At 48.1% G+C, this 16,033-nt stretch overlaps 1 protein-coding gene across 11 annotated transcripts in view; it reads right to left on the bottom strand.

Moving 5' to 3' along the window:
* Nucleotides 1–16,033, bottom strand: part of MTSS1 (MTSS1, I-BAR domain containing) — a 160,585-nt gene that overhangs the window by 142,468 nt on the left and 2,084 nt on the right. The window lies entirely within an intron of this gene.

Raw genomic sequence — 16,033 nt, 5'->3', positions numbered from 1 at the left:
GCCCTGGGTGTGTGCTAAGTTGCTTCAGTTGTGTCCGACTCTTTGTGACCTGGTGGACTGTAGCCAAGCTCTCTGTCCACGCGATTCTCCAGACAAGAACACTGGAGTGGGCTGCCGTTTCCTTCTCCAGGAGATCTTCCCGACCCAGACTTGAGCTCTGGGGATACCGAGTCCCTATCGTCTCCTCCACTTATCCCACAGCCAAACGCTGGGCAGGCCACTTGCTGGCTTGGGGTTCTCTTTTGCTTTGTATTAAACAGATGCCCGGGATGGCATCCCACACAAAGCAGAAGAAAAAAACTGTAACTTACCAGCCCGGCTAGTTCACAGTGCCCCATAAATAATGCAGCCACCGCCTCTCCCAGCCCTGCCCACGTGACAGCGGAGCCTCAGGGACAGCTGAGGGAATGAGACACCAGGCCTGCCGCTTGGGGAACACAGAGGAGCCCGGAGCCTGGGTCGGAGGAAGGGCCATTTGAGAGGAGCCAGAGACTGAAGAGGACTCTCAGGAGGAAGGAGGATTTGCCTAAGCTGAAAAAGAATAGGGACCAGCGGGGACAGGTTACAGGAAGTGAGGTTCCAGAGAAAGCTGGCTGACCAGTGGCTATGGCTGATGAGAACCCAAGTTCTAGATATATGACTGGACAGGTCATCTCCCAAACCCCTCTTCACCTTGATAAGCATCACTGTCACCACCATTACATATCACCATGTTCTGAACAGTTGCTAGATGCCTCATTAACAGATCAGCACGTCCCCAACATTAACTGACAATACTAACATCTGGAGATCTTGCAAAAATGCAGTTCTGAATCTCTTGGTCTGAGGTGGGGCCTGGATGTTGTATCTTTCATCTGAGTGGTGCTGAGGCTGCTGGTCCATAAACCACACTTGGAGGGGCACAGCTTGATACACACTCTTACTACGTGTTCCAAAAACCCCATGAGGCAGGTGCTGCTGTTACCCCACAGCTGAAGAAACCCAGGGCCAGAGAGGCTGCATCCTAGCAGTCTAGGCTAAGCTAGAATGTGCTCCCTGATCTGCCCCTCCAAGCACTACCCTGACTCTGGAAAGAGCAAGCAGCAAGATACACAGACCTGGCCCTAGGCTGCAGGAAGCCCAGTAGGCAGGCTGGATCCTGCTTTATATCTGGGTTCAGTAGAAGCCAAAGAATTGATGCTTTTGAACTGTGGTGCTAGAGAAGACTCTTGAGAGTCCCTTGGACAGCAAGGAGATCAAACCAGTCAGTCCTCAAGGAAATCAACCCTGAATATTCATTGGAAGGACTGCTGCTAAAGCTCTAATACTTTGGCCACCTGATGCGAAGAGCCGACTCATTGGAAAAGACCTGATGCTGGCAAAGACTGAAGGCAGGAGGAGAAGGGGACGACAGAGGATGAGATGGTTGGATGGCATCACCGACTCAATGGACGTGGGTTTGAGCAAACTCTGGGAGATTGTCAAAGGCAGGGAAGCCAGGCATGCTGCAGTCCATGAGGTCACAAAGAATAGGATACAACTTACCGACTGAACAACAATAAGAAAACCAGATAAAGTAGAATGGCGAGCAAGGGCTCCCCAAACAAATAACCCCCGATTACAACTGCAAAGGATCTGGGCGAGCTGTAATGTCACCTTAGAAATGGTCAGGATCCAGAACCATGTGAAAAAGAAAACATAAAAGAAAAGCCCTTTGTGCAGAAAACATCACACACCAGATAGACACACACTGGAAATGTTGAGTCACCACCATCAGCGGTGTGATTATGGCTGATTCTGTCATATCTTCAGGTTTCCTGTGGACACTGGAACTGATTGGCTTCTACCAGGAGGTGGGGGAGCCTGTCCGAGCATCTCTCCAGGTTTCCATCCCCAGCCCCGCCACCAGGTCCCTCCCCAGGGTGAGTGTGAGGGGTACAGTCCACAGCATCCCTCCCCTTCTTCCAGGGACACCCCTAGGTGAGTTCAGCCTTCAGGGAAACAAAAACAAAGCTTCAAGAGGAAGTTTCTGACCAAAGCAGGAGCACCACTGGACTCCACGCTTCTTAAAGCATGAGGCAGGAATCTTAGACTTCCAGAAGTGGGTACCTGTCACAGCTTTGTCCCCAAAGCCACCTTTCCCCACCCCATCCAGCAAGATGAAGGGTTCCCAAGGTCCTCTGATGAAAGGAGCTGCGTAAACCCCTCCACCATAAAACCATTCCTGGGCTTTTATTTTCTGATTGGAGCTTGCCTAATCCACGAATTACCCCTGTCCGTCAAGTGGATGACAGCCTTGCGGATAATCAGCGGTTGCCTCCTTACACGCCCACCCTCACCCACCTACCCAAGCTCACCAGCAATAAAAATGCCTATGAAAAGAACCTTACAGCTCTGTGTACACTTCATGGATGCTGGCACCTCCCACTTCAACAGATTTTCCCTCCCACCAAACTCCACAAGCCCCAAACCCCACCCAGGCTGCTAGGAATAACACCTGGGCAGGAACCACCAAAAAGGGCTGTGCCTGTTACGTCTACAGTCATTACTCTTTTTTTAGAGTCTTTCCACTGAATGTCCATCTCTTTGCCTGGATAGAAGGCCCTGATGAGCAGCCATACCCAGTGTCTAAAAGGATCAGTGTGGTCTAGTGGGTGGAGTCAGGCTGCCCAGCTTCAGATCTCCCCAGACCTACATGACTCAGTCATCTGGTGACACTTTATCTTCATCTGTAAACGATGACCATGGTAGTCCCCTCCTCAAAGGATGCTAACAAGGGTAAGTCAAAGAAAAGGAGGGCGCTGAAGGGTGACTAGCATCTTGCAGTCCAGAAATGCTAGCAACTGCCATTTTAATGAGTCACGTACAAGGCCACCCAGACTCGGACGTTTCATGAGCACCTACTATGCACAGGTTGCGCTTCCCTGGTGGATCAAATGGTAAAGAATCTGCCCACAATGCAAGAGACCTGGGTTCGATCCTTGAGTCAGGAAGATTCCCTGGAAAAGGGAATGATTGGCTACCCACTCCAGTATTCTTGCCTAGAGAATCCCATGGACAGAGGAGCCTGGTAGGCCACAGTCCATGGGGTGGCAAGAGTCGGACACGACTGAGTGACTAACAGCAGTATGCACAGGCACCGGGTGGGGCTTAAAAGAAGCCAAAGTATTGAGGAACGCTGCTGTGTAAGCCACTGATCCCGGAGAGCACCACACTCTAGAGATAAAGCTCTAGAAGGTGCAATTGGTACAAATTTCTGGACAGAGTGATTCCTCACCGGGGTCTTAGAGATGACTGTAGCCCACCAGGCTCCGCTGTCCATGGGATTCTCCAGTCAAGAATCCTGGAGTGGATAGCCATTTCCTACTCCAGGGGATCTTCCTGACCCAGGGGTCTAACCCACATTTCTTGTGTCTCCTGCACTGGCAGGCAAATTCTTTACCACTAGTGCCACCTGGGAAGCCTGGAAGAAGAGGGGGAAAGAAAGGAAGGGAGGGAGCATTCCCTGCAAAAGAAAAAGAATTAGCCAAGGATAGGAAGCACAGGAGATCATGCTACATTCAGACATGAGTCACTTTGTTCACCTGGAAGACACCCAGGGAACGTGTGATTTGGGGGATGAGAGTGGGGGGGAAGAGCAGGGAGATCCCACCCACTCCACAAACTGCAGAGGAGGCTTGTGGTGGCTCAGGGAGGCCCAGGAGCCACCCCCACCTCTTCTTACCCAAGGAAGACTCCCAGCACAAGCTCCCAGAGACTCACCACCAGGGAATGCCTGCTAAACCTACAGATGCCTGCACCCAGCCCCAAATCAACACGACCAGATCCCTGGGGGTGGGGCCCAGGGGTCTGCACTTAACACATTCCCCAGGGGACACTCAGGCTCTGATGGCCGAAATTACACACAGATCTGAGACTTATCACTCTAGACAACAGGCCACAGCCATCTCAGGTCTTGGATACTGTGGCCTCAGCGATTTCTCAGTCCTGATGTACAGGCCATGCTTCTGTAGGAGTAATCCCCAGTGATAATCACCTGCGCAGGGGAACGTGAACAGACACACATTTTCTGAAAGGCATTCGGCAATGGGTTTCAAAAGCCTTGAAAGTATGTGCCTTTGACTCAGGATAAATCTCTGTGGGGAAACCACCAGTGTAAATCAAGGTGTAACTGCAAGGATCTATTTGCTGAAGAGCTGCTCATGGTGAAACACTGGACACAGCCTGATCACAAATCACTATGGAACTGGGCTCCTGACTCAGGGCCTTTGCACATGCTCTTTCCGTGCCTGGAACATTCATTATTCCTCTGATGTCCACATACTTCGTAAGTTATGCCCCAAATGTTACCTTCTCTTTGAGGTGAGGCTTTCCCCAACCACCCTATTTAAAAACAACGACACGGAGCCTGCTTTATCACACGCACTCCTTCTAAAATACAACACAACTGACTTATTCAGTTTGTCTGTCCCAGACGCCCATCCCTTGTCCACTAGAATGTAAGACCCAAGAGGACAGAGATCTGAGTTCATCTGGTTAACTGCTGGGTCCTCAGCACTTACAGCTTCCCAGGTGGCTCAGAAGGTAAAGAATCCACTTGCAATGCAGGGGACGTGGGTTCAATCCCTGGGTCAGGAAGATCCCCTGGAGAAGAAAACGGCAACCCACTCCAGTATTCTCGCCTGGAGAATCCCCATGAATAGAGGAGCCCGGTGGGCTACAGTCCACAGGGTTGCAAAGAGTCAGACAAGACTGAAGTGACTTAGCGCACACACATCCCTCAGCACTTAACACAGAACCTGACCCACAGCAGGTCCTCCAATAGGTGTCAACTAAATCAATTAACCATGAACAAAACAATGCACCACCACACAGCCATTAAAACTAACCCGGCTTCTAATTACAAGCACAGAAAGTGTTAAGTGAAAAGCTAAGTGGAAAAGGAAATTTCTGGCAGGGCAAAGGCTGCAATAGCCTTCCTCTAAAAGGTGTGTCCATAACCCACTTTGGAATCAAGTGGTTATGGGTGACTTTCATTTTTTACTAACCTGAGGTCTTCAGGTTTTTTTTTCTTCCATTAACTTTCAATTACTTGCATAATCTTAGAGAAGTAATCCCTCGAGAAATGCTCTCAAAACATTTGCTAACTCTTCATGCTAAATGTAGGGGAAAGCTTCCTTCTCTGTGATTTAATTAGGGTGTCCCTAATTAAGGCCAGCCCAACATCAAAGAGGCCAGGTTCCCAGGGACCCTGACTCGAGCTCTACTCCTGGTGGCAGGGTGACCCCCTCCCCCAGCAGTGGCTGGAAGTCTCCCAGGGCCCGGATGCCAAGGGCTTGGCCATCAGCTGTCTCCTCCTGGCCCTGCTCCCCGCTACTTGCTTCCTATTGGGGTGCTTCATCCAATTATCCAGGCCCCAGATCACATCCTGCTGGAGAGCGGGCTTTGAAGGTTCAGTAAACAATCACTTCAAAACAAAGAGGGACCATTAAACCAAACTCAAAGACTTCCTTAATGGCCTCGCGCTCAGCTGCCGGCCGGGCTGCAGCAAGCCGGGCCTCAGAAGTGAGACTTAGAGGTCTTCCTGGGAACTAATCTTGCCGCCATTCCAACCGCCTCCCCTCCACGGCCCCCTTTCCTGTTGTGCAACCCTGTGGGCTGCAGAGCTGTTACTGGGGAGACCCTGACAGAGGCGGGGTTCTCCAGCAACACAAACATGTGTCATGCGGTTGTCACCTCGGACAACCACGTCAGACCCTTGTGAACCGCACCCCGCCTGCGCCCCACACACTTCCTTCTGTGGACGAGTCAGCGGCCCCCCAGCGATTTCACGTTGTTGGCTGGTCCAACTCCCTCCTGAAATAAAGGGAGGCCCTGCTGAGCCTCTTCAAGCAGCTCAGAGGAGGGCCTAGCTTTTTACTGCTTTATCTGGTTCGTCCTGAGTCCTAAAGTTATCAGTAGGATGATGATCAAAGTGATCACTGACATACCCACTACGGAATCTGAAAAGGAAATACTAAAATGCTGTAAGAGACAGCTCAGCCCTGTGGATTAAGGGCACAGACCCTGGAGCCAGACTGCCTGGGCTCAACTCCCACTGTACCTCTCCTAAGTTGCATGATGAGGGCAAATGGCTTACCCACTCTGCACTTCAGTTTCCCATCTGTAAAATGGGAATTATGGCAATAACTCCCTCACTGATAGATGCATTTGTAACTACCTTCCTGGGTTGCTGGGAGGTTAACAGTCTCCATAAAGCACTAGTATGGTGCCTGGTTGTACCATACAAATGCTTGTTAAGTAAGTAAAATAAACCAGGGGGAAGGTTTTGTACTTGTACCAAAACCTTCCCCCTGGTTCTGTCTCCCAGCTCTAAATGAGAATCAGAGGTCTTCCCCTGACCCCTCTCAAAATTTCATGCTGACGTCTATTAAGACACTGATCATACTGATTTCCAGTTACTTGTCTGTGACTCCTCTAGACTAAACAACTTTCAGGCAAGGTCATGGATGTATTTCTACCCGCCTCCCCCGCCCCAACAGTGCCTGGCAGAGAGCAGGCGCTTTGTCATATCTATTGAATATGTGTACCGCATTCTCTCAAATTATTTACATGCTGAAAGTTGAAAAGCATTTCACTCTTGTCTCTACTGCATTATCAAAGCGAAGGTACAGGTTTCTTGTATTTTCTGAAACATCTGAGTACCACTGTGGGCAGGGTACTCTGCTAGAAATTACCAGCAGATTTCTGGGTTCCCTTGTGGCTCAGCTGGTAAAGAATCTGCCTGCAATGCGGAAGTCCTGGGTTCGAACCCTGGGTTGGGAAGATCCCCTGGAGATGGGAAAGGCTACCCACTCTAGTATTCTGGCCTAGAGAATTCCATGGACAGTCCATGAGGTCGCAAAGAGTCGGACACAACTGAGCGACTTTCACTTTCAGACATAAGACCATTTTATCTATTCATGCTAAACCCTTTGCATATACTTTCTCTTTTAATCCTCCACAACTTTAATAGGAGACTATTACTCCACCCATTTTACAGGTAAGAAAATCAAGGCTCAGGGAACAAGAGTGACGTGCCCAGAGTAATAGAGCTAGGAAGTGGCAACCTAGCTCCAAGGGCAACCACTTAAGGCAGCATGCAATGAGTATAGGTAGAATCAACATGCATGTGGAAAAATGCCCAAGAGTGCCTGATGTGATAGAAAGAGGAAGATGGAGAAATGAGCGACCTTTCTGGTGAGGCCTTAAAGGATGAGAAAGATCTCAGTAATGCAAAACATGGCAGAGAAGGTCCTCCAAGTGGGACAACAGCAAGAACGAAGAGCACGGGAAGTGTTCAAAGAAGCCAGGGGATCCAGGTTGGGGGACACTGGGCACAGAGCAGGCCACTCCACTACAGTCAATCACAGGGAGGCCCGGAGGCCTGGCTAAGACAGGTGGGCCACAGACAGTTAGTAGGCAGATAGTGAAAGTTGCTCAGTCGTGTCCGACTCTTTGCCACCCCATGGACGATACAGTCCATGGAATTTTCCAGGCCAGAATACTGGAGTGGGGAGCTGTTCCCTTCTCCAGGGGATCTTCCCAATCCAGGGATCGAACCCAGGGCTCCCTCATTACAGACAGATTCTTTACCAGCTGAGGCACCAGGGAAGCCCAAGAATACTGGAGTGGGTAGCCTACCCCTTCTCCAGCAGATCTTCCCAACCCAGGAATCGAACTGGGGTCTCCTGCATTACAGGCGGATTCGTTTCCAGCTGAGCTACCAGGGAACCCCCAGTAGGCAGGTAGGAAGAACCCAAACATGGCCAAGTCTTGGGAAGGGACAGAAGCCAGTACAAAGCTGTTGGTAAAATGGAGACTAGAGGCAAATGAGACTGCATCTCCTGGTGCTCACTCCAGAAAAAGAAGCCGCAACTCAAACAAGGTGGACAGGAAAAGACGGCCGGTACCAAGCACCCGTCTCTCCTCACACTGGTGTAAACATCTCTAAAAGGCTTTTTTTTTTTAAGCATTAAAGGCCCTGAGGACCTCAGCCAGGCACCCAGGCCTTCCCTACCTTTATCTACAGAGGATTTGCAAACAGAGAAATGCCAATAGGCCCTGCTGAGCCAGATGAGGTTATAATGAACTCAGGAGTGATTTATATACTTAGTAAGAAGAAGAAGAAGAAGAAACTCAACTTCTCCATTTCCTGCAACTTCATTTGCAAGTTCTAAATACAGCTCAGTAAAGGGTGGGGTCTTGTTTGCCCTAAGAAGAGGTGGAGATAATTATTGATTTCAAAACTACAGAACACTTCATTCCCAAATCTGCAAGACAGAATATAACCGCAGCGAACATCTTAGTCAGGCATGGTGCAAAGCCCTTTAACAAATACAATCTCATTTCAGAATCCCCCCAACAACATTGTAAAGATGGGCACTTTATGAGACCCATTTCACAGAAGAGGAAAATGAGGCTCAGAGAGATGAAGAAATTGGCCCACAGGATTTAAAACCAAATCTCTCTGCCATTTCCTTCTCCCCCTTGGAGAAGGAAATGGCAACCTACTCCAGTATTCTAGCCTGGAGAATCCCATGGACTGTAGACTGCCAGGCTCCTCTGTCCATGGGGTCGCAAGAGTTGGACATGACTTAGCGACTAAACCACCACTCTGCCTCCAAGCTCAGCAGTAGCTCCAGAATTTCCATGGAAGGGGTTTGGGGGCAATGGTGTGGCCGGAATGAATAAATAGGATGTGGGCAGGGAGCTGTGCTGCTGAGAAAGCACTGTTTTCACTTGGATGCCATGTTATAGATCCGCGCTGTCCAATACGGTAGCCACTAGCCACACAAGACTATTGAAACAAATTGCAAGTAAATAAAATTTAAAAATCAGTTTCTCGGTTGCACAAGCCACACTTCAAGTGCTCAAGAGTCACACGAGGCTAGTGCTTAGTGTATCTGACAAATTCCATGATAGTATAAAATCGTACTGGACAGGGCTATTACGGATCAACTAAAAACATCCAAGGATTCTAAAGATGCTTTTTGTCTGTTGCTATTTTTTTTAATTTATTCACTTTAATGTTTCACTATAAATTTATTTTTACTAATTGTAGTAAATACACAACATTGCCCATCCTGAAGCCCGGTAGTGTTAAGCAGATTCTCATTGCTGTGTCACCATGGAAAGACACTTTTACTCAGGCAAGGTTGAGAAAACATGTCAAGGGTGCTCAGACTGTGTATAGCTGGGGGTACTTTTAAAAATCCTAAAGCCCAGGGTGTACCCCAGAGGCACTGAATCAGACCCTCTGTGGAATAGGGTCCCAGGTATCAGTGTCTTGTTGCTCCCAAGAAATCCAATGCATTCATCGCTGTAACCCTGTCTGTTCTACCAAAAGGGGCGCAGAACCGCCTCTTCCTCCTCTGGCCAGACCCACCCCTCCGGCTCCCTGAAGACCCCTGCCTGGGGGAGGTGGCGGGGAAGCGAGGCCCAGGCAAAACCCACTGTCCACCTCTAGGACTTGGGAGGCGGCTGCTGCTGACCCAGCTAATACTTTCACTGCTGTCCAAATTCTTCAAGGGAAAGAAAGCAAATAAAAAGACACAGAGCTCAAAAGCCACTCCATTGATTTTTTTTTTCTTCCACCCACTTAAACTAGACAGGAAAAGAAAAACACTTAGACACTATGATGGAGGTCATATTGCCAAGAAATCGGCACAGAAGGGAGGTTTTCTTGGTGAATTCCATCAACTTCCCCCAAACACAGTCTTGCCATGGCTCGACTGACTCAACCCAACTGGAGGGTGACAAGGAAATAATTCAATACAGAAAGTCCTTTTACAAGAGAGTTCCAGGGCTGGACACAAAGTGAATTCAAGGCAAGGTGTTCTCATTGAGGAGTTACTGAACTTTGGGTGAATTTACTTAATTCATGTAATTGAGGGTACTGACAAGCATAGTCACCCAACCTCAGGGCCCAATGGGCTCCACGGACATATAAAGGCGGCCCTCTGGTCAGTCATGGAGAAGACCATAGGGGCTTTGTATGGGGACAAGGACAGAAGCCAAGGTTGGGGGTGACTTTCCCTTCTAGGAAGCCAGGAGGAGGGGAGGAGAGAGAAAGATAGGCTGTAAGTGGTAAGTAGGAGGAGCAGGGAAGCCACAACATGTTGATATATTATAAATTAAACCATTTCCACAAAAGTGACAGCCAGATGGGAGCCTCCCACCCCCATCTCCACTCCCCCTGCCCCGAGTCCTCCCAGAGTCTCAGCTCAGGTTCACACCCCCAGGCTGGCTCTGGGCTGCAAGAGCTGCAATGTGACCCCGATTCCTTGCTAGGTTCTCCTGCGGGACTCAGGCAAGTGAAATGCTGCCTTCTAAAAACTCATGCACAGCCCCCTCTCTACCTTAGTCATGCTCTAAAGAGCTCCAGCTGCTGCTAAGTCGCTTCAGTAGTGTCCGACTCTGTGCGACCCCATAGACGGCAGCCCACCAGGCTCCCCCGTCCCTGAGATTCTCCAGGCAAGAACACTGGAGTGGGTCAAAGAGCTCCAGCTTTAGGGGTCAAACAGACCAAGGTCTGAATGCCAGTCTACCTCACCAGGGCGTTAAACAAATGATCAACTCAAAGCCTCAATTTTCTCAACTTTAAAGTGGGGGTGATGTGAGGACGACAGGAAATCCTGGCACATAATAGATTTTCATTGAGTCCCTTCCAGCCCCCTGTTCACTACATGCAATAAATACAGTTGCTGTTGTTTAGTGGCTAAGTCATGTCCGACTCTTTTGTGACCTCATGGACTGCAGCCCTGCCAGGCTCTTCTGACCATGGGATTTCCCAGACAAGAATACTGGAGTGGGTTGCCATTTCCTTCTCTACGGGATCTTCCCAACCCAGGGATCAAACCTGAGTCTCCGGATTGGCAGGAGGATTCTTTACCACTGAGCCACCAGGGGAGCCCAAATAAATACAGAGCACCTGTATGCCAGGTGGCACCCCAGAGCATCTTAAATTGGGAAGCAGCAAATGACACAGCCCCATGCCAAGGTCTTCCCTGGGCTAAGAGGTAGGAAACATTGATAATGTTGGGGAGGGAGTTGGTTTTACTTTGGGGGGAGGGTTGTAACATGTATGTGTGTACGTGACACAGACTCAGATGAACCCTTCCACAGTCTCCAGCTCATTCAAGGAAAAACCTTGGCAGCCAAATACAATGCGCTTCCTCAGTGCTCATCCAATTAATTTATTCCATTTGTCTCTCCAGTTTGCTACTTAATAAGGACATATCAGCAGTGCGATCTGAAAATCTGAGTCAAATGGCTTCAGGCATCACGGTTCCCTTTCAGGGTCCCAAATGTGTCCTGTCTGCTGTCCTACGCAGCTGAACCTGCCCTGTAGCTTTTGTTTGGCTCAGGGAGAGGTATTTCTCTGTTTTTGCAAAGATGTGGGTTTTAGGGGAAAGTGTCCTGAAGGCAGTTCCGAGAAGTAATGGCAAACTCAAAATGATCTCATTTTCCCATACCCGACTGGAATATCTAAATGGTCTCACTATAGAAGGAATCTGGCCAGCTCTTGCCCATCCCTGGGAAAATGGAAAGGGCCTAGATGAAAATTACAGATAAAGAGCCTAATGAATCAATAGTTTCAACCTTTTCACCCTCCAAGCACTTTAAAGACCTCAAGTGAGCCGGCCAAACTGACACTGTTTTAGTTTTTCCTTTGTCTCTACCCCAAGAAGCAAAAAGAGTTCGAAGGCTAAAAGGTCAGCAGCAGAGTATGCATGGGACACACTTGTACTAAAAAATTGTTCACTGTCTCTCTGAAATACAAACTGAACTAGGGACCCTGTATCTTTACTTGCTGAAAATACAGCATCAAGCTCAACACTTGTGACGACACCGATGCTTGATCAATACTGCAGGACTGTGAGTACACGTTAGTCTCATAAGAACAAAATGATGGGACTTTCCTGGCACTTCAGTGGTTAAGTCTCCACACTTCCACTTAAGGGACATGGGTTCGATCCCTGGTCAGGAATATCCCGCATACCACATGGCATGGCCATAAAATAAATAAAATTACTCTCTTAAAAAATATAAATAAAAATTGGAAAAAAGAAAGAACTAAGTGACAGCTGAACTGGGCAAAATTCAAAGTCAGCCTACCTTCCACGCAAACTGTGACTAGGAATGATCTTCTCTCAACTCTTACCAACTAGGATCTCAGAATACAAAGATTCATAGAATCAAACAAGTTCTAAACAATCTGCTTAAATATGATGTATAAGGGATTCTCCCCACAGAGACACTGAAACCAAGACAAAAAAAAAACTTCTTCTCAAACTGAGACAAGAAAAATTATACCTGAAAACCCTCGAAAATTGATCTACAGAGAGCAAACCCTGTATCTCTGAACAGGCACCATTCCCGGCAGTTCCCTGCTGCCGGTTTTATGACATCTTCACTTCTCTTCCTTCTCCCAGAGGCCTATACTGAGGAAGCTGTAAAAGCCTGGGCAAACACAGCCATTTGCTAAGAGCAAAAGCGACGTGGGGCCCATCTGTACTTTACAGGGCTTGGCTTGTCTGTCTGTGCACGTCACCGTTTACAGAGAAGCCCACCTCCCTCAGAGCCCAGGCCGCTGGCGGAGGCCTTGGCTGGACTTTCAGTATCTTTCTAGAGAAAAAAAATTGTTTTTCCTTCTTTTGACAGAGTCAAAAGGAAGTCCGACAAGGGCTGACCAATGTCCTTCCCCAGGCTGGACTACCAGCCCCTCCTTCATGGCCACCATATTGAATTGAACTGGACAAGCAGCTCTCCAAGGGCAGCCTTGGCTCCTCACCGCCCAGCAAAAGGCCTTCCACACAGCAGGCCTTCAACAGACCCTGAGGAAGTGAACCTCTTGTCTGACAGCAACCCCAAAACAAAACAGTAAGGGGTGGGGGCAGAGAAAACCCTGAAATCATTATTCAGCCCTGGATTCACTGCTCACATTCTTGATCTTGTGATGAGTAAGGGAAAATATCATGATGTGTCTTCGAACCACAAAGATTTCCATGGAATTCAAGAAGTCCCTTTAGCAGGTCTAATTTTAGGTAGAATTTAGGAGGGGAGGATACTGGTGGCAAACAGAGGTGGGGGGCAGCGGAAAAAAACTGAACAAGGCCCCTATTCTGCTCGGCACAGGTGCTGGTAACAGGACACCCTTGCCTAAAGTGAGGCCTGGGGTGGGGAATTCAAGGTGGGGTTGGATATTCTTTCACCCCCAGTCACATTATATAACCCCAAACACACTCTCCAACCCAGTACAAAGTTCTCCCTGCATTCGGGCCCCACACAGCTCCTAACATGCTGACTCTTGAGCAACAAGGCAGAGGAAAATATGTGATTTTAGCCTCCAACTTCTTGTTTTTTTTAACTAAGTTAATTATTAAAAAAAAAGACAGGCATCAACAGGGTGAACTGACCTCAAGTTTGGCCAGGGTCTCCTGGTCTTAGAAGCTTTCCAAACATCACCGAATTCTACATGCCGGTTCAATTACTTAACTAAAAAGATTTTCAAATACAAATCTTAGGTCAGTATGTTGTACACCTGAAACCAATGTTATGTGTCACAGCTCAGTTTTAAGGAAAGTAATGGCACACATCTGCTGTTTGAAGCATTAGCTGTGTTTCTTGGGACTTGGAGAGAAATTCCAAAAAGATTTCAGGGTCATCTAATGTAGTCAACAGGGTTGAAACACCAGAAGTCAGTCATCTGGCCTTCCACAGTTGCTTCCAAGCTACAGTTCCCCTAGATGAACCGCGATGGGCCCGTGCCTCCAGCCACATGAATCCTTCCCTCTGGGACCAGCTCACATCAGACGACTTGATTTACGTGGAAAGGCAGCCAGTAAGCGATTTTGCACACCACCATTCATTGGTGACCACCACAGTAGGGTGGAAGAAAGGGAAAAAACACAAGGTTTCCTCTCATCAAGGAATCAATAAGTTATTTAACAGCTGCTGTGGGATCCCAGTGGAAGAAAATGAGGGTTTCTTCACTGCTCCAGCCCCCCTGAAAAGGATACAACACACACCCTGACAGCCCAGGACTTAGCCAGATGAAGGATCCTTAGAAGAAAGCAGAAAGAATCCTCCCCAGCTTTTCCATGTCTTGAGGTTCTTTGGTTTGGGAAGATGGATGGGGCTAAGCCTTGAAATTACTCCATTTTTTGTTGTTTTCTTTTTTTTTTCTCCAAAGAGGAAATTGACTCCCTTCCTGTGTTGCTGTACATTTTGGAGAATCAAATGCTACTTTAAAACAAAATTTTTCTTTCCTTACCCTTTCCTCACCCCACTTCAACATTACTTCTGAGAAAATAATCTAAAAATGTTCTCAAGATGGCATTCCAAATGAGCTTCCAAAACATACATGTGTCCTTCACAGCAAACAGAAAGGGGACCACAAGCGTCGTAAACTATCGTGGGAGTTCAAGAAAAAAGGAGGATAAGCAGGTCCTTAGAAAGACAGCTCACTTCAGATATTAAAAAGTGACTTTTATTGCTGACAACTTTGTGCATAAGCATCCCACACAACACTACATGCCCAAATTTTAAAATTCTCCTTTAAAATGTCACTGCCTTCTAATCCACGAAGTCTTTTCCAAAGAAAACTCCAGGATAAACACTCTGCAACTTAGGCATAAACAATCATGGAAATTAGACACCCCCCCTTTTTCCCTTATCTCTCTACTCCCCAAAAGTCTGAAATTCTGCAGATCTCAAGGCATGTTTTCATCTTCCACTCCACTTTGAAAACCTTTGACTGCCAAAACAAAATAAACCTTTAAAATAAATGTCTTCCCAACAGGATGTTAAACAAACCCGACTCAATTCAGAGAAAGAGCTCAGGAACCACAAACTATAGATCCAGCACTCAAAGGGTATTAAACAAGTCTTTATTTTTAACTGGAATCTTGTGGAAAGAGAAGCATACCACCTTAGCACCCACAAATTGGCCTCCCCAGCCAGAAAGCACTGCAGGGCAGCCAGGAGACACCAGGTGGAAAGCATGGGAGCCCGCCCTGAAGTGGGTTACTTTCTGAAGGGCTTGGGGTTCCAACCCATGAGAACTGAGCCTGGATTCTGGATTAATGAACAAAGAGGAGAAAAAAATCAGGTGTGAACGCACTGAGACTGCAGTGGGGACATGGGTTAGGTCACTGGGTCCACGTTATACAGAGGGACTAGAAACATCCATTTCTCTCCTCCAAAATGCACAAGCAGTTCTCCCAACCCATCTCAAAATCTTCCCCTGGTGATCATAATCCACGTGTGCCTCCAGCCAAATCTTGTTTGATTACAAGGCCTGTAGATTTCACTTAAGAAATATCCCAGAGTCTACAGAGGGAACCAAGCTTTGTCTCAATTATTCAATGGGGGTTGGGGGCAAAGGAATGAAAGGGCTGTCTTTGAACAGGACATAATCCATCTAATTCCAAGGGGCTGGATTAGAGGCATTCCTGGGCAAGCCGGGTCGCTGAACAGAATGCTCCACGAATGTCAATTTCTGACAAAAGGCACAGGCTCTGCAGGAGGATTTCAAAATGGACCAGACCAGGACGCAGGCACCTTGGCAAAGTTCACCCTGGGTGAGGTGGCAGTTGGTGCTTAGAGGAGAAAACAGGCCATGACAGCTGAGCATTCCTTCCCAAAGTCCATCTCCCAGGCGGAACCCTCTCCAAACCTTACATTTCAACAGACAAAAGCACCTCCAGGCGCGCAGGCAGCGGCTGAAGAGGGGCTGTCCACACCCACTCGCTGCACAGCTTTCCAAACCTGCCCACTCGTTTTGGAAGCCGAGCTTTTAATTAAACACCACCTCCCCGGATCTGTTGAGGCAAACTGGGGCTGGGCTAGAGCCAAAGAGAAGCTCCCTAAATACACATGAAAAAAAAAAAAAAAATTCCCCCCACCGCCCCCAATTCCCACCTCCAGCCAGCTCGCGCGGCTGGTTATATTTCCTTTAGATTAGTAACACAGGGCCCTGGTCTATCTCTATGCACAGAAAATCCACATT

This window comes from Bos indicus x Bos taurus, chromosome 14 (genome assembly GCF_003369695.1).
Source record: "Bos indicus x Bos taurus breed Angus x Brahman F1 hybrid chromosome 14, Bos_hybrid_MaternalHap_v2.0, whole genome shotgun sequence".
Taxonomy (NCBI): Eukaryota; Metazoa; Chordata; class Mammalia; order Artiodactyla; family Bovidae; genus Bos; species Bos indicus x Bos taurus.
Note: the sequence above shows the minus strand (reverse complement) of the source record. Positions and strands in the feature narration are given on the sequence as shown.